The sequence below is a fragment of the Mus caroli genome, unplaced genomic scaffold (genome assembly GCF_978045245.1).
Source record: "Mus caroli unplaced genomic scaffold, Mus_caroli_1 scaffold_7, whole genome shotgun sequence".
NCBI classification, from domain to species: domain Eukaryota; kingdom Metazoa; phylum Chordata; class Mammalia; order Rodentia; family Muridae; genus Mus; species Mus caroli.
In genome coordinates, this window is record NW_028227262.1 from 42,511,328 (window position 1) to 42,538,013 (window position 26,686).

Consider the following 26,686-nt stretch of genomic DNA (forward strand, 5'->3'; position numbering starts at 1 on the left):
TGCCAAGTGTAAATATATATATATATATATATATATATATATATATATTATTTCATAGGCTATATAATAGAGTAATGATACATAAGAAAAATTTAAAAAAATGACTTTTAACAGTAGAGTATGTGACTTATGATATTCAGGCTTAAGTTAAAAAATGAATGTTAAATATGTTAATAAGATCAATAACTGAAATTACAGTTTAATAAAGTGAATTATTCAGACATTGTAGCACATACATACTATTAAATCCTGTGTAATTAGGGTATGTAAATATGAGTTTTTAAATCTCACTACTGAATTGAAGATGACTAGGATATATCAGGATGTAAAATATTCTTGTAAATAACTCTTGCCTGCCTTACTTCACCCTCCTGTTTTTCTCTAAAAATCTACACAGTAATTGTAGTATTTTCCTTTTATGTGAGATTCATGTCTCTTTACCTTATGAACATTCATGTTTTCTACACCAGCCATGAGATATTCCAACATTTTATGAGAATATAAAGACTAGATTGTATGAAGTTAAAAGATATGTTTAGCTTTTTAAAGTTTAAAAATATACAACTATATTTATAATCTATGGGATGTGCTCAAAACTGGCCACATGATTTTATATGGCAATAGAATTTAGTATGCTCATTTATACAGAGTCATAACCTGACCCTTTGGCTTGTCTATTGAATAACAGCTGGCCTACCTCATAATTTTCTTCTTTTTAGTCTTGTTTCTACAGGACTCTGATATGGGTTCTCTGACTCATAGTAGAGATTAAGCTATAAGACATACACATAGAATCTGACATGAAATCTAAATGTGACTGTCTTGCTAGATAAAAGTGTATGGGGCTCTGGTAGCTCTCATTCCAAAGCATGAGAAGTTGGTCATTTTGTCATGGATTGATCTGGCCTATCAGAATGGGAACTTCTGAGACAATTAATAGATCACATCCAGTCAGGACTATGATCCCATGACTCCAGGCCGCCATTTCCCCATCACTTAGGGTGTCATCTTTTAACACACAGTGAATTAGGGATAGTTTTGAAGGATGCTGTAATGTTACACTCCAAAATGTATCACTCTGGTATATTGTCTAAAATTAATAGGAACCTTTTGGTTTGAAGTGAACTCCTAATTCCAGCCTATCAGATTAGACCCAGAGAATTTGGAGTCAGCTATGCTAAATGCTGCAACTCCAGATTGCAAGAACACAGAGCCTTCAAACTAATTTTCCCTAAAAAGAGATTCCAGTCCACCAGAGTCAGCAAGTCACTCGTTCTTCCTTCTTTAATCCTCAAAATCAAGGAAACCTGATATTAATCAATTCTATTTTTTTTCTGTTTGTTTCCATCTTACAAAGCACATGGTTCATTCCCTGCTATGCAGAAATTGCCACTCTATTGTGCAAAATACTGTGAGAGATAATTCATGAGTTGCAAATAAAAATCAATGAGATCTACTGCTAAATTTGTTGCCATTTTGTCCTTTGACAACCATAATGATTATTATGAGCCACGGATATTTGAAAATCAATGGTGAAGTAAGGACACTATGACTTTCTCTTTGCTTTACAAAAGCACATATAACTGCAAGCACATTTCCCTCACTCTGAAGCCAGAGGAAGAATCCTGCTTATCAACCCAGACAGTGTGTCAAGGCTAGGAAATTTTGTATATCAGGCTGCATTAAGTTAGCTTTCATCTGCCTTCTGTTTCTCATATAGTTTATCTACTTTTCTACAAGTGCCTTTTATGTCAGCTCAATAGATAAACATGTTGTGCCAGTTCTTTGTCTCTTCATTTTTCTATGGAGGAAGGCAATACCAGCTTAAAATAAACAAAAAGAAAATGTTTATGTGTAAAATAAGGCTTCTTTTACTTTTTAAAAATATAATTATTCCTTTTTTTAACTGTCCAGCTATTGCTCCACTCCCAGTCCTCCCTCTGACAGGACCTCATTTCATTCCTCCTCCCCCATCTCCAAGAGGATGTCTCTCTAACTCCTAACCTACCCCCTATATTTCAACCCACACCCACATCACCCACTCACCACCACCCCAGGCCTCCCCACTCCCTGGGGTCTCAGTCCCTCCAGGGTTAGGCAAGATTCTTCTCTTACTCAATCTGGGCCAGGCAATCCTCTGCTGAAAATGTGTCCTGGGCCTAGACCAGCAAGTGTGTGCTGCCTGGTTGGTGACTCAGTGTCTGAGAGATCTCAGGGGTCCTGGTTAGTTGAGACTACTGGTCTTCCTATGGGGTTGCCTTACTCCTCTGCTTCTTTCAGCCTTTCCCTAATTCAACCACAGAGATCCCTGACTTCAGTCCATTAGTTGGTTATAAGTATTTGCTTCTATCTCAACTGCTTTTTGGGCTTCACAGAGATCATCCATGCTACACTCCTGTCTACAAGTGCAACATAGTATCAGTAATAGTGTCCTTGGAGCCTCCACTTGAGATGAATCATGTACTTTTAACACTGAATTCTCAGGCCCACTCTGGGTCTTTGAGAAGGGAAAGTTGTAGGTCATCATCACAGCATCAAGTACTTCTGTAAGCCAAGATTATTTTAAAACTGATAATTGATAAAGTTAAATTTACAATCAGAACTTAGCTAAGTCAGACTTAGCTCTGTGATGAGTAATTATATAGGAAAGAACATGTGCTTTGCATATATATATATATACATATATATATATTTCTTTGAACATATTCATTAAAAATATCTTACTGGCTTCAACATTCTACTAGATGAAGTAATTTCATTTCTTTCTTTCTTTTTTTTTTTTTTTGCAAGCTAAAGCCTGAAGTTTACCAAATATACATTTCAGGAGGATTTTCAGGTCCTTAACCAGGCTTCTATTAGGGTTCTTGCTTTTCAAAACTATGTTGAGATTCAGGATTGTGATATATAAACTTATGAGCATTCCTTAAGTTAAAACTACTGTAGTCTATTACTTTCATGAACCTCTCAAACAGAACCCCCACACTGTGAAAATGATTTGTTAAAATAACGATTACCTATGTGTTATATTACCATAATCTTTGATCAACACTGTGAATTTTCAAAAATCATATCTGGGATATTCATAGTCATGGGCATCAATCTGTAAACTAAAATACCAACAATAATCAATAATTTGAAAGGGAGTTTACTTTTAAAGCTTTCCTATGTCTTAAACATATTCACATGCCACAAAAGGCACTTGACACAAGGACTAGTGAAGTACAAGAGAGACTAACTACCACACCCACTGAATACACACTTGGATTCATTTGGTATAGGTAAAAGAGGGGGTACACAAGGCACTGGCCATGGAAGTCTAAATCTGTTTCTGTTCTATCTAAGCACACTGCCAGACCACTGGAGAGGATCAGAGTCACACACCTTAAGTGACCAGATTCATATGCCACACTCATACCTTAAGATGTCAGAGATCATATTTGAATGCATGATTTAATCTCTTCTGGGAGATGGTGGCTGATTTTGCCCATGAGGTCAGACATTTTGTCTCTCTGTGAACAGCTTTCCAAATCATAAAGAGATACAAACATTCATCGAATCCTAATCAGCTTAGAGACTATGTTCTTGCAAAGGACTGTGTCCAGTAGATAATGCCATTTATCCAATCTCTGGCAATTGTAGATGTATTAATCTTAATAAGACACTTGGATGGGGGAAAAGGAATGGGAAGACTGCAAGATGGCATTCAGTAGAGTGGTGTTATAATCCCATCTAACACTGAGAACTGTAAGTTTGCTTCCTTGGAAATGGAATTGATTTAATAAAATCAGCCTCCTGGGAATCAGTTTCCTCACCCAATCTCTTAGAACCATTTCAGATAGTGCACAAATGGAGTAGTTCAGAGGATTTAAAAAATCAAAATTGGGAAATGGGTCAAGAAGAGTGACTAGCAATCTGTAAAAGTAGCTGCATGGTTCCCACTGAAACTTGTTACCAACAGCCACCCAACCAGACAGGATATACCCACACCTTTGTCTAGAAATTCTCATTGCATTAAGAAAATCTAGATATTGTGGCACTAGACTTGGGTCTAGTGCCACAATATCCACTTCATTTACAATACTTGCATTTTTAAAGATTGCCAGCTAGCAAATCTGAGAGCCAAAAGCATTTCCTTTTCTCGGCATGTCTCCATTGATCCAGATTTCTTAATTATGTACATAGTAACTCAGTGATGCCCTGACCACCTCTTCTGGGATAGATCCCAGTGCCCTCATTCAACACAGTTTTCACCTATTCACTTACTATTTTCATTTGTGGGCCAAAGTCATAACATTTTTAACCACAATACACTCACACCCATTCCTCTACTATCATATTTACATTTCTTTTCTCCTTAATGGCTACTCAAATTTCTATCCACCAATATAAAATTTCTACCCGGCAAGCCCAAAATCTAATGCCTGGCACACCGTTAGCTTCTATAAATTCTGCTATTGCTTTCAAATGTGTATCTCAGCATTTCCTATGTAACTGTTAAAAAACAAGCAAGCAAACAAACAAAAAAGCACTTGCTTCTCAGCTCCTTATGCAACCTCACAGCAATAAATCATTCCACCTCACCTTCAAAACAGCAGAGATTCCAGAGTCAGGTGCAGAAAGATGTGTATTTCTTGATAACCTACAGGCAAAGTCATAGGAAACCATCTCTGAAATCTAGAGCCATAAGTACAATTTACAATTTTACCCTCTTAACTATGCAGAAAAATAAAACTGATGGAGCTATTAATTAAGTGGACCAAACATCTCAAGTCTTTAGAAATGCTGGTTTAAGTCCTAAAGTAATGCTCTGACACTGTGGGTTAAGTTTATAATCAAGATTGGAGAGTCGGATTATCAGACATTAAATCTTGCCTATATATGTGTGTGTGTGTGTGTGTGTGTGTGTGTGTGTGTGTGTGTGTGTGTGTTTGTGCATGTGTGTGTGTGTGTGTAAACAGTCCATACACACAAAATCACTTTGGTCATAGAAAGACACCTAACTATCAAAAGATGAATGTCACTTACAACTGACCTGCTGCCTGTGGTCTCCCTTCCCCCAGCCTGGAACCTGCCTGCTCTAGGGCGGAGCTACCGGCTCATTCGTCCTGCCACGCCCACTGCTGGAACCTGACTCTGCTGCCTGGAGTCACACACGTGTTTGTCCTGCTACTGGACCCTGAGTTACTTGGCGGGAAATTGGGTTCCCTCCCCCCTCCTTTATAAACTGAGTGTCTGGAAATATTAAATTGAGTCTTGATCAGAATCTGTTTGTCTTGACTCCATTGTTTCTTCCGCCCTATCTAGTTACCTCTCTTTGCAGGGAACTGCCATTCTCAGTGAACCGTTCGTGTTGTGGACCGCGGGCGGGCCGCAACAGTTGGCGCCAGAACTGGGACCTGAAGAATGGCAGAGAGATGCTAAGAGAAACGATTGCTGTGTGGAGCTCCACAAGAAAGGAAAGAATCTTCGTATCAGAGGAGGAGCATCGGAGCAACGGACAGGTACACATGCTAGCGCTAGCCCAAAAAAAAAATTTCAGTTTTGAAAGTGTTGCGGGGATGCAGTAGGATACGAAGCAAGTTTGAAGCAGTGCTAACCCAACACTGGTTCTGCTTGGGTTCAGCAGTTCGTAAATCGGAACTAGATACGGAGACAGGCGGTGTGCCGCAGTTTTTTTTAGAAAAAACTGCTTAGGTGGAGGAAAGAAGGGTTCAAAATCATGATCAGGCCGTTGAGTTTAGTTTTCAGGAGTTGCTTAAGGATAAAGGAAATTCATACCGGAGAAGGTATGGGCTAAGCTGAGACAGCGTTAAGCCCGAGCGCTGGTTCACTTAGGTTCAGCAGTGAAGCTTAAGAGGAGCTAGGCACAGGCGGTAGGCCGTGGCTAGAAAAAAGCTACATTGTTAGGTGTGAGAAAGGAAAGGGTTTATTAAAAGGAAATTAATACAGGCAGATTGCCGCAGTTATAAAAACTGTATCATGAGGGAGGAAATTGTCCCAAATAGCAGGAATACTCTGCCCCATTTTGTGTCTTGTTTATGTCTGGTGCACCAATCTGTTCTCGTGTTCAATTCATGTATGTTCGTGTCCAGTCTGTATGAATGAATGTTCTATGTTTTATGTTGGATAATAAAAATGGTATAAAAAACTTTATCTGCAAGGCCGAGAGCTGCCACGTGTTTCAGCCAAAAACCAGACACGTGGCAGGAAGGCCCCTGATGGAAAAAATGTTCGTTTTAAGAAAAAGCAGCGAGTACACAGCCTCTTAGTTTCAAATCTGATAAATGGTTCATAATTAATGTGTTTGACAATGGTAAAGTGCTTTTTTATTCTATGATTGTAGCTACAAAGATTAATATTCTCTGATTGGTCTAAAATTAACTGCTTCATTTGGTTCTTTATTAAAAATGTGCTCTGCATGTTTTCGCATTCAGCTCATAAGTTGTTGGTTAAAATTAATAATTGTTACATTGCTACAGATGGTTAATGTTAAATTTGATAACTCAAGTTTAGAGTCCTTCCGACACGTGGCCTAAGGCAGCCCTAGAGGCTGAGTCTCTTAAGATATTTCTAGTTTAGATAATAATTAATGTGGTTCCTATCCTAAATAGTAAAATTTAAGATAAGATATAAAGCAATGCCTCTTTATTAAAGCGTTAAAGCTTGCTTTTATAGGTATTCATAGGTATTAATTGATATCCAAACTTCGTAATATGATAGTAATGCTTCTAATATTGATTTTAACAGTGATAAATTGTTTTAAACATAGGTTTTGCTTTCCCAAAGTTATAGGTATTATCCTAACCTTGCACAAAAAACTTAAAAATTATGGTTAAAACTGCCATTGTTCCATTGACTACAGCTTGCAGTTTGATTGCAAATTTAAGATTAATGCTCAGATTAAAAAGTATTTTACCTTTGAGTCAATACAGGGCTCTGGGCAGTCCCAGAGCGGCTTGTGGTCTTTTCTTTTGTTTTGCAAACAATGCCTAAAAAAGTTTTTCCCTGTGTTCAAGAAAATTTCTTTTTAACAGTGTTACAGATCTATTCAAATGTTTAAAATAATGCTTAAATTCAAAGATTTTTTGCTTCTAGTAAACTGGTAATCACTAGAAAATTTTGCCTCTATGTATGGCTAATATAGCTTTACATTATGTAAGAGAAATGTTTATTGTTTCTGCTTCTTTACAAGAAGCCAAAAGTTTTAATCTTTCAATATATATTGTTTCCTAAGTGGAAAGTATTTTATTAACTAATGCTTCTCAAGGGAAGTTTACCTTAAATCCTTGCTCTCACCCAAAAGATTCAGAGACAGTATCCTTTTGTTATTTGGTGTTTTGGTTTGCTGCAAGGGGTTTTACAAAAAATAAAGAAAGCTTTTATAATTGTTGTTAATTGGTAATTGAAAATTAGTTGTGCCCAAGACAATTCTTTGGCCAGAAAAAACATTATTGTAAAGTCATTTTTCTCATCCTCCCAGCCAATCGTTGGCCACGTGGGCCCAACTAGCTGCTGTGGAGCGGAGTCTTAAGACACACAGTTGCCCTTATTCCAGCACAAATAATCTGGTTGTGTGCTGTAGATGGTGTTTTAAAATGCTAAACAATCAAACCTTAATTTATATATTGATAGTCAATGCTATATCTCTGAGCTCATAATTACTTAAAATTGTTCGTCCCTCAGATACTATTAATTCTCAAATTTACAATTGCTTATACATACTTTTAGTTAATAAATAAATAAATTATGCACGTGTGACTCTTAATAACTTTTCTAGCCTTCTAGTTACAACCGTTCCTTAAGAAAAATAATTGAAAGTGCAATTAGTCACTGCCCCTTTACAGCCAAATATTTAAATGTTTTGTCCAAAAAGTTATTAATTCAAAAGGTTAGATATTGTAAAATTTTAAACTTTAACCTCTTAAAAGACAAAAGAAAGAAATTGTATCCCCATATATACTATTTAGTGCATTTCCATGCACACTATTTAAAACATACCTTTATTTTCAAAATTTGAGATTTAAATGTCAAATTTAATAAATGCTTTTTAGTATCTTAAAAGGATCTACTTATTGGCTTATAGATTGATCCTAAAACAGCTACCTTATTAGGAAAGGGAAAAACAGGTTCTCTCCACAGAACGCTGCAGAAGCATATTGGTAATTCGTGTGCTGAGCTGACAGGTAAGTTAACTCAGTGTCCTGATTAAAAGTACTAAGAGATTAAATTCATGTTTTAGATCCATCCTTGCTTGTCATTTTTCCAGTTTGGACTAGCTTCTAGCCTTTTAACTTTATGGCAATAGTACATCAGAGACTGTATATTCAGACTTAGTAAAATTAGTCATTTAATAGAGTCATAATGATTTTTCACTCTTCTTCAGTGTGACCAGCCATTCTAACTCAATCTTAGACTGGTCTAATATTCAGTTCAATTATTAGAGATTCCTATATTCTAAATTACCTAGCAAAGTTAATTCAGAGCATTTGCCCCAAGGTCACCAAAGGCTCACCTTGCCTTTACTTTATTTGTCCTAAACTTTTTGCAAACTGACAATAAAGGTCAGTCTGCAGCGGAACGCCGCTGGCACCCAGTTACTTCTAATTTGAGACTAGCTTTAGCTTTACAATTTGCATCTAAATAAAGTACCTTGACTTCTCCAAACAGAAAATTTACATTACTACACTCTAATTGTTTAGTATTCTTCCTTCTCTCAAGCAGGTCAATCTACATTCTCCGGTTCTCCGCCCCGCCCCTAAGAGCAAACAGGTGGTTCTGCTAATCTCAGCATGTGGCCTTTCAGTCTAAGATAGGATTTAGATTTACCAGGAGAGCTAGGGAAGTAGAAATTTCATATATATTTACAAAGATTAGTTCTTATTTTGATAGATATAGGCTTAGTCCCTTAACTGGCCTCTGGCTTTTCACCCTTGCTGTTACTGCAAGGTGTCCTTAGTTCCTCAGGCTACTGGGAATAACAGAGATGAAGAGAAAAGACTTTTAGCTCCTATTTTAACCAAAATTAATGGTGTTAATACTGACATAATTCTTGTCTAGGCCTTGCTAAATCTGAGGTTGACAAGTCTCACATAGAGGCCTCGCAATAACTCAGAATTGCGATACTGATTCATAATCATATGAATACGGTATGGGTACCGCTTGGCGCAGGAGATCACTGCGGAGGGAAGGTCCAATTTGACCGTTTCTGAGTTCCCTGTGCGACACACCTGATTTAAAAAGAGGTTGGTATCTGACTCCAGATAAAAACCAAAATACTTACGGCTCTGCCTCCCCTCCCCAAAAGATACCAAGAGCCACAGATGTGAGTTGTTACAATACTCACGGGAGGATCAGGTTAATGTCCACCCAAGTCAAGGTTAAGGCCCACTCATCTACGGATGAGAAAATCTTTTGATCACCTCTGTTAAGCATTGCCTATTTAAACTTAATTAACAGGGGAGAGAGAGATTGGAGACCTTGCTGTCGTAAGAGCAGGCCCTTCACTGCCTCCCACCCAAAAAAATAAAAAAGCCAATTGGCCTTGTACTAGGAGCCAGCCAGTCTTAATCGCTTCTCACTGTTTCCCCTGCCTGTCACCCAAAATTGTGGATAATTATCAGTTCAGTGTTATTCTAAAATTGTTTAGCTAAACTCAGCCAGGGTTCCAACGCCCTACTTAAAAGGCAAACAGGTAGCTACCTATTCAGCACTAATTAGCATTATAAAGTCAGAGCCTACAGCCTTAGCCAGATACAGTTTACCATTAGAATAGTTAAGAAATCCCACGGAAATAGGTTTTTTCTTTAGCCCTAGGAACTCAGGCAGAACTATTGAACATAGATAATCTTTCTGCCACAGGCCACCCCTTTTTTATTTTTATTTTTGTTATCTAATGGGGGGAAATGTGGTCTCCCTTCCCCCAGCCTGGAACCTGCCTGCTCTAGGGCGGAGCTACCGGCTCATTCGTCCTGCCACGCCCACTGCTGGAACCTGACTCTGCTGCCTGGAGTCACACACGTGTTTGTCCTGCTACTGGACCCTGAGTTACTTGGCGGGAAATTGGGTTCCCTCCCCCCTCCTTTATAAACTGAGTGTCTGGAAATATTAAATTGAGTCTTGATCAGAATCTGTTTGTCTTGACTCCATTGTTTCTTCCGCCCTATCTAGTTACCTCTCTTTGCAGGGAACTGCCATTCTCAGTGAACCGTTCGTGTTGTGGACCGCGGGCGGGCCGCAACAGCTGCCTTAAAAGCTGGGACATCTACTCAGTTTTATGGGATTTGGAAAATTAATTTTATCTTCTGCATGGAGACATGAAACACAGTCTACAGCTGCAGTAAGGGATGACATTCACACTCAAATCCCAGAATAGTAAGCCTCATAGACAGAGATTTACTAATGGCAAAAATTAGAGGGAAATTATTATCCCAACTAATATTAAAAAGCTATCAAAACTTAATTCTGATGTAGGAGAGTTACATGTCTGAGCTATTACTGTCTTCAGATGGCCACTTAGCATTCATCCTAGAGATTTTTTTTTAAACTCTATAAATATAGACAGTGTCAACTGTTAAGTACAGCATTAATCTGTAATTGTTTGTGTCAATCTGGCTACATGGTTAGGGTATATTTTATTTCATTTAATAGTGAGAGGAGCATAAAGTCTACAATTCTTGTACTACAAATAGAAATTCTGAATTGATTTAGTCTATTGCAGTAGCTGTAGCCAAGTTTGCATCTCACATAAAATTTATTTACCATTTGGCTTAGATACATTAAGAAGCTCACCGAGTATTTTCGATAAGTTTAATAATCTCATCCTCTGTCCACTGTGACTGAGGCTTATCTGGCTGTACGCGCAGTTCTGGGACAACAATTAAACAGTTATGAGCAAGTTTTCCAGCGGGTATTTGATTTAACTTCACATAAATTTCCAAAAGTTGCTTATATGACTTTGTTGTCATGAACCTGAAACTTATCTTCCATATAGTTGGACAAAACAGTAATTTCCTGGGGGAATTGGGGTCATTTGATTGCTCCCTGCCGCCTATTAAAAGTGAAACTCTTCCATATCCAATTGTATAGAAATGAGCTTTCACATGGAGGACTTACAAGTTTAAAATGAAAAAAAATTAGTTTAATACATAAAACTGAGTCCTGTTTGAGCATCTTTTACATATAAGATGAATATTATTATTATTTTCAAAATGTACTTGGGTATCTATATACAACTACAACTTTTAGAGGCTTTCTGTCCTTATGTGTCTAAGACTAGGAACTTGCAATGGGTGGGACAAGGAGATGGCTTTGGTACATAAAGCACTTGTCATAGAAGTATGAGGACTTGAGTTTGAATTCCCAGGCCCACATAAAGCTGGGCATGGTAGCACATAGCTGTAATCTCCATACTCCTATAGTGAGATGGTAGGTGGAGACAGGAGAATTTCTTTGGAGCGCTCCAGCTAGCACATTATATGTAGCCCATTGGCAAAGGACAAAGAAGCAATTCATAAAAGAAGATGCAAGATAAGGACAGACACCCAAGGTTGTGATTTGTCCTTTACACAAACACCAGAGCATGAATATGTCCCCCCTACACACACACCATACACACACATCCACACTCACACATGCATGCGTGCACGCGTGCGCATGCGCACACACACACACACACACACACCCCCCCCCGACACACACACAGAGGGGAGGGGGATCCAATGCACATAAAACCAGTATGCCAGTATATTATTTTCACGTCAATAAACTTTCTTCTAGAAGAGAGAAACCAGCCAACATTTTATACAGGGAATAATAGGTGAGGACAACTTGTTCCTAAAGTCCTGACTCCAGAACAACTCAGTGGAAAAAAAAGAACAAGACAGAACAGAAAGTAAGGTGGAGATTAAGAGCCATTGGTATATCTGATGAGAGGGGTCTACTAAGACAAAAACCAGGGAATAAAGGAAAGGAAAAAAGGCAGGTAGGACCATGAATATCTATAATCCACACACTCAACAAGCAGAGGCAGGAGGATTACTAGGATCTTATTTAGACTGACAAAGATATTCCATTTCCTTACCCTTCCCAAGGTAATTGGAAGAGTGTTATTCACAATGTTAAATTGAGGCATCCTCACAGGCTTCTATAACTTAGAAAGGACATTAGAAATGACACCAGGTTATATGTGGATACTGAGGTACAGAGGAGATAAAGCAGTGCAAACAGTCCTACATCAAATAATGTACCTCAAACATCCAACGTTACTAGAGACAACCTGTATAGTACATATTTGGTTAGTTCCGAGTCCAGGCATGCAAAAATTTACAGCGACCCCAAATTACTAAATTCTTTATTTTGTATGCAATCACACCCCCTTTTAAAAAATGTTTACTTGTAAGAGTATAGCACAGAATTTCATGACTCATCTCACGGAGCCTGGTCCAATCTATCAAAGAACGCTAGGGTATGAGCTTCTGAAAAGCGGTCGTGCTTACCAGTATAGTTCAGGGTATTATAAAGGTCTTTTTTGTTGCACAGAGCTTGAGCACATACAGTTTTCTTTGTTGGCATATTAACACTCACGTGATCCTTCCATTTTGTTCAAGACCACCACTTTGGAGGAACTGAAGGGATAATGTATTTTGGGTAGCAGAGATATTGTCTATGAGACAGCAGGGTGGATTCCACATATGCAAACATATCCAGAGACATACTCCGTTGTACATAAAATGAGGACTCATCTGTTCATCTCTTTTATAGCATTTTAAACTTATTTTGAAGACCAATCAAATCACTGTGGTTTTAAAAGCACCTCTTAAAAGGTGTATGTAATACCCATCTGGATTCCCCATCTGTCAAACCAGCAGACCCTAAAACAGGTCCTAGAGCATTTAAACTCACCCTACTTTTCTCTAAACAGATTAAACACAATCAACAAAGCAGTTTCCGACCACTTAGAAAAATAATCCCAAGCATTTTTTTAAAAAGTGAGTAGAAACAGCATATTGGCTAGATATTGCGTATATGAGATTTATGACTGACTATCATTCATGAAATTATATACATGTTTTGAAATTTCTAAATGTTTGAAGGAAAAATATAAAATTTGACTACCTGAGAACAATACTTTACTGAAGGCAACATTTACTGTTAAGAGAGAGCAGAGGTAGGGAGGGAGTCTGAATAGGGAAAGTATCATTCAAACACAGCCTTCAGAGTTCAAACATTTGTTTAAGAGCAACAGAAACCTCAGGGTCTTGTCCAAGACCATGAATTTGAATGAGCAAGATAAAGACCAGCAAGTATTTAAAAACAAAATTAAATGTCCCAGAATCATCACACTAAAAAGTCAGCTATGGTTTGAGACTATTCCTTCATCTAGGGAAAAGAGGAGCTTCAAACCCAGCAGGCTATTCATTTATTTTTTATTTTCTGATTTCAGTGTCTGACCCTTAAGGAACTTTCCTATTTCAGGGTCCAGGGTTCTCAGACAGGGCAAAGCTGGGATAGTTCACTGCTCAGAGTTATCACAGCTATTCTTTCATGCCTTCATTTGTCTAAAACTCACTCTGGTTACAGCTCACTCTGGTTACAGGCATGTTGAAATTTTCAGAGTTTTGTTTGTTTGTTTGTTTGTTTGTTTTTGTTTTCCTTCCAAACCTCAAACTCTGGGAATACCTGAGTTCAAGCAACCATCTATTTGAGTCTTCCCTTTCTGATCATTCTCCTCAACCAAATCAAAAGAGAACATACTCCCTGATAGTGATACACTTTTATACTCCACAGGCTCTGGTTTTTCTGTTGCCTTGAGACTTACTGCCTGTTCAGGTGAACTTTATTTCCACTCTGCAAATTATGGGCTCCATGCTGGTCTGAGGCTTACTATGGGAAACACAGTTCTGGTTTTTGGCTACAAATGACTTCAAGTCTTGGTAGTGTCCACCAACCCCAGCTCTTGATAGAAGTGGTTCATGACCTTTACTCAAATTCGTTCTTAAAATTGTCCAATTTTTCTACTTTTAATCCAGTAAAAAAACAAAGTGATATATATATATATATACACACACATATATATATATGTGTGTGTGTGTGTGTGTGTGTGTGTGTGTGTGTGTGTGTGTATGTGCATGTGTATCTGTTAGGGAAACCCATATATAATAATACTCCATAAATCCTTCTCCACAATGATAACAAATTTCACTGAGGCAAAGCTCATTTGAAAGAAACCATGCAAACAACATCAACTATACTAATTTCTAATAGCATTCTATGATCAGTTCATCTTGTGTCAATAACAAATCCTAACATGATATAGATTGCAAATGGGTTTATTTTGAAATGGTATGCTTTTGCTTTAAATCAAAACTTATCACCTTCTCAATTGATGCATGTAAAAACTAGCTAAACAGAGGTACTCTATGGAATTTCTTATTTTACACACATATATTTCAGACTTAATACAGCATTACTTTTGAAAGTCTCCAAACACTTGTAACTATTGCAACATAACAAAATAAACAACAACAGAAAAAACAAACTATGAAACTTTCCTGTTTGTACATTTCCTAGTGGCAAAATAAATTACCTTAAAGTTTGGGAATAAAGAGACCTGCTTTTCTAATTCATATCTGCTTGCAAAATGATCTTCTCACATACATATTAGCTTTAAATTTTTCTTGCAGGGTTGGAGAAGAACATAAAGAAATACTCTGACCACTCTAGGAACCACAGATAACACACCCCTACTTCCAAATTAAAAATGAAGTCAATTATTTTGAACTCCCAGAAAAGCATTCTGGAAAGAGTCTGGTTTGTTTGGTATGCATAAGTTATTTAAGAGATTTGACAGAAGCAGCAAGCGCTAAATAGATAACTCTCTCACCAGCTTCCTTCAACAAAGCACAAGGAACAGAAAATGGAACACATCTTGAAAATCGCATTCACATTGAAGCTATAGGGAGAGGGTTTGGGGGAGAACTTGGTACTTACAGACTGTAAAGTAAAACTTCTCGGTTCGTCTTACATGTTACAGCAAATCAAACAGAGATTTCAGTTCTCAGCAAGTCCCTCCTTCCACTACACTGATCATCCACGCAGAACAGGCCCTTATGGATTGGTTAGGCAGCTGGGAGATAATGGGACCATATTCTCAGCTGGGACTGAAGCTGCTGAGCCGCTCTCCCCTGCGCGCGCGCTGCGTGGCTCTCTGCCAGCATTAATCAAGGAGGACCCAGCTCCGTGGTTGTGCTCCCCAAAGGATCGACGTAATTAGCGTATGAATCAAAGATGCACACCGGGAGAATCACATACATCTATAACCGGTCTCTCACATCAAACCTGATTAGGAAATCAAGTTGGTTCTCAGATCAAATGTGTTCAACCTTTCAGAAAGACACTGAGACAGCACACAGCTGTCTGTAGATTTCCTGGGAGGGGTGGAGATTAAGGCTTCCTTCCCAGTGGGCAATTTATGTAATTCCTCAACTGCAGAATATAATTGCACTGGTTGTTTGCTACATATGGTGGGTTTGCCCTACGATGATTTGGTTTGTCTGTTCTGGTTTCTCAGCATATCCCAGAGCGGCTGAAGGCTGCTGCGTTATTTCCCCTACGGATTTGATGCAATGTGTTTGTGTGTATTCTTTTCAAGTTTAGACTGTGGGAAGACAGGTCAGATTAAATCTGTTCCCTATGGTGTGTTTTCCACACCTAAATGTACTTCTCTAACGACTAAGGAACAGGATGTTCATGCAGAGGGTCCAGCAGGCTTCTTGGGATCCCTAGGAATCTAAAAGGTGCCGCTGATGTAGACTCTGTTTTATTTGCATCTGTATGGCAAAACACACTCAGGTTTTACAAACCAGAAGCTTATAAACTGGGTTGCATTGGCAAGAGGGAGATTTTAGAATCTGAATGTATTTTAAAATGGGGGCATATTTCCTATACTTTATCAGAATTCTGCTACTCTTTTTTTCTTTTTTCTTTTTTTTTTTTAAGATTTATTTACTTATTACATGTAAGTACACTGTAGCCGTCTTCAGACACCTCCAGAAGAGGGCATCAGATTTCGTTATGGATGGTTGTGAGCCACTATGTGGTTGCTGGGATTTGAACTCGGGACCTTCGGAAGAGCAGTCAGCGCTCTTAACCGAGCCATCTCGCCAGCCCCAGAATTCTGGTACTCTTGATGATGCTTATGTGATCTTCTTTCCGGCCTTTGAAGATATTTATGTAAATTTGACTCAAGTCTGAGTTTGAAAACATTCTTTTGAAAACAAGTGCCACTTTTTAAAAGGCTCATGTGCCTGCACAATTCAACTTCCACCACATGCAAAGTACCTGTAATTAAAGAGCTTCTTCGAGAAGGGAAAACACACATCTGAGTTTTACTGGGAAAGCACAGGTGATCTACAACATGATACTTCTGTTCTGTGTCTTGGTTTCCATAACACATACGTTTATACCTCTCTTGGGGAACTTGAGTAGGAAATCAACTTGGATCTCAGATCACATCTGCTCATCCTTTCAGCACAACACACAGCACACAGCTATCTATACAGTAGAAGACATTGGAAGAGGCATTCGAAGACTGCTCCAAGAAGTAGAAAGTGGGTTTCTCAGTGGAATGTAATGGACAACGCTCTTGAGACTGAAGCAGGAGGATCACTATTAATTCAATGTTAGTGTAGTTATGGAAATGAAGTTTTGATTACCCAATGTGAAAGTGGTGACTTGTTTGCTATAGGGGGTCCAGAATCCAGTCTTTAGACTTAAAACACTGACATCTTGGAGATTATGTGGAAGGGCAAACAAAAGGCAGGTTGAGGGGAGGGGGAAGGCTATAACTAACAAACTCTACTCAAGTGACTCTAGATGAAGGGTCAAAGTTTGCCATCTTCACGCTGATGACCATGAAGGTGTGCCTTTATGGGTATAGTCCTGCTTTATTTAACCTAAGAGGTTTTTGTTTGTTTTCTAGTAGTCCTGAGTATCAGGCCCAGGGCAGATAATCTACCACTAAGTTACACTCTTAGATTGTTCCAGCTTCCCTTCTTATACTAACCTAAATAGAGAGAGGTGGCCATCCTTGTCACTAGTTTATCTCCTGTGGAAAACATTCATGCTCTATTTTACCATAGACTGATCTGTCTCAGGGCTTTGACTCTGATCTTAGACAACAGGTGACAGGTAGATCAAGACCCCATGATAACTGTGTTAATAACTAGACAAATGGCTCTCCTATGTGATACTTGCCTAGTAACAGATGTATTTCCCAGATACTCCAGCATCCTCATCAACTCTAGCACTGCAACTGTGATGTTAGTTAGTGGTAACACAGTGCTGTGTCAGGAACAAAGAGACAGCAATTAAACTCTGCTAATATTATCCTAAAGTTAATTACCTCAAATTGGTTCAACATGTATTTGCAAGTATTTCCAAGTCTGTTTTTTTTTTTTTAAGTCAATTCTTTGGGCATTGCAATTTGGTGAGTATTGTAAAACCGACTGGGGAAAATCCCACATTTGTAGTTCTTATCAAGATCATAGTTATGAAGACTTTAACACACTTACTTACGAAGCTTCTGTGAGGTACTGACAAAATAGGTTAATTAAATACCAATTGTATGTCTCCATCTTCTTAGCAAAATATACTTCTGGAGCAGATGAAAAAGAGGAGCAAATTAAAATACTAAACTGTTTATTCAGTTGTATAGTTGAAATAAATAGCTTAATTGGTTTTGGGTTCCATTTATGCTCAGCTTGGATGGCAATTACCTTGATTCATCATTGATTATGGTATGTGATATATTCACTTTGACATCATATGCTTTGCACTGATTTTTAATTGCAGGTGATAATTTCTAACTAAAAATTTCTAACTACCCTGAATTCTTCATACATCTTTCCCTTGAGACATACCACTTAACACATGAAGTGGTTTAGAATAAAAGGCTAAACCTGGAACACTTTTTGATTTCATGTTAAGCCAATTAATGTTGAAATAAATACGCTGAAGAGAGGCAGGGAAAACTCCAAACAGTAATTACAAATAATTAGTTTTGCAAAAACAAAATAATATATCACTTATGAATCTATTTCAAAATGTTTACATATATACATATGCATCTATATGTATATGTGTATGGTATACATGCATACGTCTTTGTATTGAAATTGTATGATGCTGCTTTTTTGTTTGTATGTTGAAGAGCCTGCAATTTTAACAACTCTTGTCAAGAATAATAAGAACTTGGGGAACAGAGCTCCAGAGGTCTCTCTCTGGCCATAATACAAGATTCAGCAAGTTAAATAAAGCTCGGAGCTTCAGCAATTCTAGGGACAAAAGGAACGTTCTGGCAACAATTTCCCAACAGGTTGAGACTTAATCAATATTTTTAAATGCTTTGGAGTCTTCAGCAGTAAGTCACCAGATGTGCATACAATTGCTCATTGCATCCTCCAGATAGGGGACATATTTTCCTCTTCTTCATTTCTCTTACTAAAAGTCAGAGTCAAAAGCTGAGACAACTATGACTTTCCTCCAGCTGGGAACAAATTTTCCAAAGAAGGGGATCTTTCAAAGATTGCTCCCCAGGACACCCACTAGAATGACAATCTATACAGCTGAGACTAAACTTTCTTTTTTAAACAGAAGTAATGACACCTATAATTATATCAAAACACATGTTAAAGGTTCAGATCTATATAAGGAAGTCTGTGGCCATGCTCATTTCCAAAAGTCTATCATATTTCTGTAACAATAACCCAGAGGGGAGGGGCCAGGTTCAGAAAATTAAAATTCTCTAGGGAAAACAATCCATGTTAAAATATGTCAAAATGACACTAAACTGGCCTGCGACTTAATGGGTGCCACACCTACAAATAATTGCTTCACATATTTTGAGTGAGCATTGGTAAAATGATTGTATTAATTTTATATACGTATGTGTGTATGTATCCAGCATGTATGTATTTTTTTAGGTGTATAGAATAACATTGTCTTACAAGGGTTATTTCTTCTAGTTATTATTAAAACTTACAAGCAAGTGATGATTTTTTTTATCATCCAATAATTGACCAATAATCTTTACTTTAAGAACTTTCCATTTTCCTTCCAATATAAACAGAAAGTTTTGGAAGACTGACCTGTGTTTGTTACAACTGGTAGTTGCATGGTCTGACTGCCCAATGTCTTTATAATGCACAGGACAGCATCAAGTCAGAGAGAGTTACTATTACATCAAAGGTTTCCTTGTAAGAAACCCTGACAGGAAGACAGAATGATAGGATTTTCAAAAGCTAAGAAAACAAAGGGTTAGGTGACTGTTGCGGTAGTATACTACAGTGTCCTTTCAAAGTAACTTTAGATTTTGAAACATAATTTTGAAAAGAAAATTTGTTTTCTCTCATATTTGTTCCTCTCATATATGCTTGGATATATGACCATTCACTGGATTATAGACACCATACCAGAGGTTGCACCCATAAAAACAAACTGATTCTCCCTCACGCAACAGCTCTTTACCTAGGGTTCAGACATCATATTTATCTCTACCCATCATACTAGAATTCTGTCTGGCTTAAGTTTAAACAAGTCTTACGTATGCCATTACAGCCACATTAGTTCCTATTTGCAACTGCCTTGTTGTATTCTCCAAACGTATTTCCTTGTACTTATCCTCCATCTCTGGCTCTTAAAATCTTTCTTCTTCATCTTCTGCAATGAACCCTGCATCACCCTAGAAGGGAGTTGATGCAGAAGTCTCATTTGGCGCCTTTGATACAGAAGCCCCCCTGGGTGCTAATCATTCTGCAGTCTCTATCCTCTGAATCTTGACCAGATGTGGGTCTTTGATGAAATCTGACAGATGTAAAAATTATTCCATAGGTATAACGATAATCATTAGGAATAGTTTTAATACCATGTCCATTTAGCAGAATAACAGTTGTAAGTTGTGACCCAGGGTTTATATCCACTATAGTATCTCCCCCTTTTTTTTCACCATGATATCAATGGCTTTTATGGATTTCAGTTGTACAGTAGGCCCTACATACAAATAAGAAGTTATTTTGTTGTTGATTTCTTTCTTTTTTTTCTTTCTTTTTTCTTTTTTCTACATTTGTGGTCCATTTCACCACTGACCAGACATCATGGTAGCTTGCAGGGTTCACAGTTGGGTAAGACATATGTTTTCTTCTTTTTTTTCCTTTGCTGGTGTGCACTGTATCTCCTAGCTTCATGAAAACTAGCACGTAAGGACAGGGTTTGTAGGTATGAACTATCTGAATTTTTTTCATATTCTCCAACTCAAATATGTGGTCTTTATATCAAAGTTCTTGAGGGCAAGCAAGAACACTGGGAATATTCCTTAGGGTTTGGGGATTGATGGGATATCACTAGCTGTCAGTTCCAAAAGAGGTAACCTATTCCTAGCACTAGGCAATTTTTTTTTGTCAGACCATGGTGTGTTATAGCCATTGTCACATTATCAGGTAAATCTTTATTGGTACAATTCAAGGAAAGGGATAATTAGGACTAAAACATATCTTAATGTCACACCAGAATTTATTGTTCTCTTCCTGTATCCCATCACCAACACAACAGACATGACTCATAGGCAAATTAAATTCCATTTATATATGTTCTTTCTGTCTCTGTCCTTATCTCTAAATAGATGAGCATCTTTTTCTATGCTCTCTTCTCAGAATTCTCATCTTCTAAAATAGATACCATTTGAAGATAGTTGATACTTGTTATAAACACACTGTGATTCACTAACTTTTGTAGGAAAATCAGTTTCACACTGCCTTTGTTTATTGAGTCAACAAATATTTATTGAGTGCCTACTGAATTCATTCCTGATGTAAATTATTGGGGTATGAAAAGAAACTTTGAGCATCTGCTTCCCTTACAGATTTTATGCCTTACTTTTGTATCCCCTCCATCATCCTGTCTGGCTCAGACAAGGTTTACTGCATTTCTCATCATCCACTCAGGTCATTATTATTTATAATCAGCTGTTTCCCAAATGTGGTGTATCATGGATGCCTCTGTTCTGCATCTGAAATCTTTGGTCAGCTCCAGGGAGCATAGGCGCTAGCTATATGACAGGGGCTTTTCATTTTCCTCTTTGGCAACTCTTCTATCAACTATAAAAAGCCTTGTTCAGGCTTTTGCATGAGAGGAGTCACAGATAACTGTTGTTATTTTTAAGGGCAACTGCTTGCCATTAGAATGATGGAGACAGGACAAGATGATAAAGCAGATACCTCAGTGACAAGGATTGGCAAGAGCAGAGCTGAATTCACAGGGTTCTTTATTTATGGTTACTGCAGGGTTTGAGCAGATAGAGTGTCAATTAGAATGGGTCTAACCTATTGCAGCATATACTGTATGGAGAAACAGAGTAAGACACACATTTTTCTTTTTCTACTTTACTTAGAAAAAATGGACTAATGTGTTTTTCCCTCGTTCCATTTACAGAAACAAAGGAAAATGCTTACATTTAGAATACAAGTTAAATCACATATTAAGACAGAGTCCAGGTTGTCTTTCCATGTAGAAAATTTAAAAGATTTTTCCCTGGGAAACTTCTGCCTGCATTCGTACCTTATCCCATCCTTTATCTATATGGTCTTACAACATGTCAGGAAGGGTCAACCACTGAAGTCATCCTTTATTCTAGGAATGTGAACTTCATATACCAAACACGGTATAGCTGCATAATCTCCTGTTACTTTGAGTATATAACCACTCACATGCTAAACTTATCATATCATATCATATCATATCTATCTATCTATCTATCTATCCATCTTTGTAATTTTTAATAGAATTTCCAAATTTAGAATACATGGGAAAATTAAGTAACATAGTAATCTTAAAATTCTTTTGCAATGTTAATCTAAGCATATAAAATGTTAACAATGTTAGTATTAACTTCCTATTCCTTATATCTCACAATTTCTTCTCTACTATAGTATGTATGTTTATCAAATAACTTCAGAGTACACAATAGGTATTGTTCGATTTCATCTGTAAATAGGGTTTCCAAGGGTATACCAAATATTTTTTCTTCAAAAAAGCAGTATTCACCTATATGCAATTACCCAAACAAAGGAAATGAACACTGACACACAATTACACTCTACTATACAAGCTACCCTCTCACATTACAGATTGAATCAGTACAGACTACACTCTCTGGTTGGGTACAATTTTTCTGTTTCACTGTTCTAACATCTAATTAAGGACCATAGGGTGAGTGTGAGTGTGTGTGTGTTTGTGTGTGTGTGTGTGTGTGTGTGTTCCTACTTTCCTAGTATAGAGGGTTGTCCCTTGACTTTTATACTCCTTGTGAAACATAATTATAAGAAGAACCTAGATAGAATTACAATTTGTTTTTTTTAATTGTTTCTTCATGATTAAAAATAAATATGAACTACACTATGTATCAATGATTATTACAGATTTTAGTCCATTGCTCTATGTATTCATGACATATTGCATTGTAGTCCATTATAGTAAGAGGCAGGCACTGACCATTTGTCCTGTTTTGTGATATTGTGTTTAATCATCATATTTTCTGTTATAAATGAGAAGTTTGAATTTACTTTTGTAGGTAATCACTAAAGTTGGGGGGTGGGGATAAAGGATAATTTGAAACCACATAACTTCACTAAAATCATTTTTAAAAATAGAAACAGAGTTTAACTTTGCAGCCAAGGCTGGCTTGGAACTCAAGTAGATTAGGCTCTCCTTGGACTCACAGAGATTTCCATGCCTGTGCCTCCAATGTGCTAGAGTGAGGGTGTGCACAAACCCAACCAACTAAATTCCAAGTATTCTTAATATGCCTCAATAATATCTATAATTAATCGTATTCTAATTTCTTCTCTGAAATGCTTCCAACAAGTCACTGTTCTTTCTTTAAAATATGAAAGTTGTGGCAATGAATAATATTCAGGTAGTGGCATATTTCTCAGAATCAGAAGTCAATGGTTTCATGAAGCCATTTATAAAGGTGATCTGAATCAGAAAACATGAGAGATAGAAACAAATGGTGCTCATTTTTGAAAGGAAAAGAGAAAATAAACAAGACAAAGCATGATTGGCTTTCCCATCAATGTCTTAAACTGAATAATTAACCAACCCTCTGCACGTCTATTTGTTAATGCTAAAAATGTTCCTATTGGATTAGAGTTACTTTTTTTTTAATTAGATATTTTCTTTAGTTACATTTCAAATGCTATCTTGAATGTTCCCTATACCCTCCGCCTGCCCTGCTCTCCTACCCACCCACCCCTGCTTCTTGGTCCTGGTGTTCCCCTGTACTGGAACATATGATCTTCATAAGATCAAGGGCCTTTCCTCCCATTGATGACCAACTAGCCCATCCTCTGCTACATATGCAACTAGAGACACAGTTCTGGGGGGGTACTGGTTAGTTCATATTGTTCCTCCTATAGGGCTGCAGACCCCTTTAGCTCCTTGGGTGCTTTCTCTAGCTCCTTGGGGGCCTTGTGTACCATCCTATAGATGACTGTGAGCATCCACTTCTGTGTTTGCCAGGCACTGGCCTAGCCTCACAAGAGACAGCTATATCAGGGTTGCTTTTGAGCTTTTGCAGGACACATTTAACATGAAAAAGCCAAAATGTCCTTCATAGACATTTTAATGTGTACCACTTATTGATCTTTAACCTGTTCTGCTTTGTTGAAGCCTTTTCACCTGTGAATGAATAAATAAGAAAAGAAAATGCTAGTTGGAATCTATTCTCCACAGTGATGCCAAGATACCTGATTCAAAATGGAAATCTAAACATAACATGTTCTTTTTAGAACTCATTGAGTGGCTTTGTATTAATTATTGAGTAAGGCCAAACTTCTACCCATTCATGCAAATCCATTCTCAGATGACCTCTTTTGACAATGACATACATTGCTCAGATTTGTACTTTATAATCCACATGTCAACCAGTGTGATTCCTACTTCCTTTGTTTTTTTAGTTTTTTTGTTTTGTTTTGCTTTGCTTTTGTTTGTTTGTTTGTTTGCTTGCTTTTGAGACAGGGTTTCTCTGTATGGCCCTGGCTGTCCTGGAACTCACTTTGTAGACTAGGCTGGCCTCAAACTCAGAAATCTGCCTGCCTCTGTCTCCTGAGTGCTAGGATTAAAGGTGTGCACCACCATGCCTGGCCCTTTTTACTTTAAAGATTCATGAACTACAGTCTCCATTTCACTTATAACATATTCCCACACCTCACCCTTTCACGAAGATAATCTCGATAGCCTTTTAAAAGTACCTCTAACTGAAGAAGTTTGGAGTGGAAATGATGGTGTAAAGCAGCCCACTATCCTAAATTACCCACTTGCTGGCTAAGCTAGAACATATACGACTCCTCTGTGCTTGACTTTGTAGAAAATGGGGATAATGACATTGGTGAACTTGAGCAGATAATAGGGGAATTACAAATAATGTAAAGCTCTTAAACACACCAGATACACTAAGCACTCAATAAATGATAGCTGTGCAAGAGATGAAGACAAGTCCTTTTCGAACATTTATTCAAAAATTTCTAATACATAGAAACATAGAATGAAGTGCACATTGAGTAGCCAGGTGCCAGTTGTTGCCTGCGCAGATTCTACACTTCACACTTTATCACACTTCAGCTGTTCAGCCTAGGCCTCCCTTTATCCAACGCATCCATCAATCCTATAGAACTATTTTAAGATGAGACATTGCCAAACCAATTGTGTTCCTCCCCCTTTTCCACTGCTTCTATCCTCCCAGACAGCTTGTTGAAATCTTCTTTGAAGGCCCAAGAGACTTAAACTGCACTATAATCACCTATGTCTCTATTTTTCCATAATATCAAAAGACATCATGAAGGTAGATACCCAGCCCCTTTTGTGCATCTAGCAACTATCTCAGTGGTGATACCCAAGAATTGTTTAGAGAGCCTTTACCCAGGGATATGCTACTATGTATTAAGTCAACTCCAATTATTTACTAGTCGCTTGTACTCAGAGAAGTCTTAGCACTTCATGCACTTAGCTATGAAGCCTGGTTGTCACATGTAACATGAAGGCAAACTTCCTCTGAGAAAATGGTGGGCTGTCTTTATTGTTACATAGTCACTGATATGGTGGTACAAACAAACAAACAAACAAACAAACAGAAACATATCCAAATGGAACATATGCATATGTGCATGTATGCTGCTGTTAAAAGGATATAAACTGTGAGAGAATAAAAAGGAGATTTATGCTGATGGTGTAATGCATGTTGCCATGAGCTTGGGTGGCTCTCTCCGATGTGGTGCCACTCATCTGATGTCATGTGAATGGATTTCCTGGAGCTGTGGCAGAAATCACTGCTGGACACCAAAAACCATGTTTTCATTTCCCACAGTGATAAATGATATATAGCACAGAAAACTTCAAGACCTCTACCACGAGATAGACTGCTTTATCTCCACCAACACCCAAATGTCCAAGACATAATGTTCTAATGTTATTAATATATTATAGTAAATGGTGAAAAGGCCATTGTGGATGTGGTCAGTGTAACATTTTTCACACAGTGAGGCTATTCTAGATGCATGAATAGGCCTGAGGCAATCACAAAGATTGTTAAAGAGATGAAAGAAGGAAATTCAACAAAAGGAGATGAAGAAAAGGAGAGAGAGGAGAGGAAAGAGGCAAGCCACACTACTGCTTTAATACAGCAGCAGAAGCCCCAGGATAAGAAATACTCATTACTTCCAAAAGGTGACCCACTTCTCTGTACTAGTATTATCAGTGTCTTTACAGACTTGTGTTAGATCACTGGCCTTCAAAATGGTAAAATTAATGATAATGATGATGATGATGACAATGACGATGATGATAATTATTGGTGTTTAAGACACAAAGTTATTGATCTTTTTATGGTATAAATAAGAAATTAATATAGAAAAGATAACATATCAGTGTTAACTGCTAAGTATAAAAAGAAAATTTATGCTTCCTAGTTCTGGTCCAGTAATCTAAAAAAGAAAGCTAGAAACTATAAAATTCCAATGAACATACTTGAGATATAGCAGATATGAATTTAGACTTTCTGTATAGGAATTTATCTACCATCATGAGCACAGAGGTCTCTCACAGTTAACCTCAAATCTTCTAAGAATGCATCATACAAGCAAGAGCATTATGAAGAGACACTCAAAGCGCAATCATCAAATGGTATGAAAAGAACTAAACATAGTAGAATGCTGTGATAGCTAGGGTGAAATAGGTACTTAAGTTCTGTACAGAAATAAAAGACATCAATCTATGAGGGTGGCCTCAGCTTCCTAGCAAGGGGGAAGATGGAGCTCAAAATGTCATATGTTGGAACAGTCAAGACTTCTGGTGGAAGGATTGGAACACCAACTCAGCCACAAAATATTTGATCTACAATTTGTTCTGCTTACAAGAAGTACTGAAGTAAAGGAAAAACAGACATTGTGGCAGTGGCCAACCAATGATTGGTCTATCTTGAGACCTACTGCACAAGAGGAAGTCCAAATGTGACACTGCCCAGAGGGTCAGAATTCAGAGTATGCATAGCCCAGAGACATAGGATAGACCCAACCAAACAAACAAATGAAAAGTCAATGCAATGATTATTAATGATATGCTATACTCATAGATTAGAGCC

At 37.7% G+C, this 26,686-nt stretch overlaps 1 protein-coding gene across 11 annotated transcripts in view; it reads right to left on the reverse strand.

Moving 5' to 3' along the window:
- The window catches only part of LOC110295865 (contactin-4), a 1,019,336-nt gene that overhangs the window by 581,074 nt on the left and 411,576 nt on the right, over window positions 1-26,686 (reverse strand). For 3 of the 11 annotated variants that reach the window (XM_085840199.1, XM_085840197.1, XM_085840200.1), the window contains exon 1: window positions 14,989-15,148. The exons of 2 other annotated variants lie outside the window; for them this stretch is intronic. The gene's annotated coding sequence lies outside the window, so the exon portion shown is untranslated. Of the gene's footprint in view, window positions 1-4,581; window positions 4,640-14,988; window positions 15,220-26,686 lie in introns of those variants that run through there. 6 more of the 11 variants (XM_029478670.2, XM_085840196.1, XM_085840201.1 and 3 more) reach the window with 3 other exon arrangements.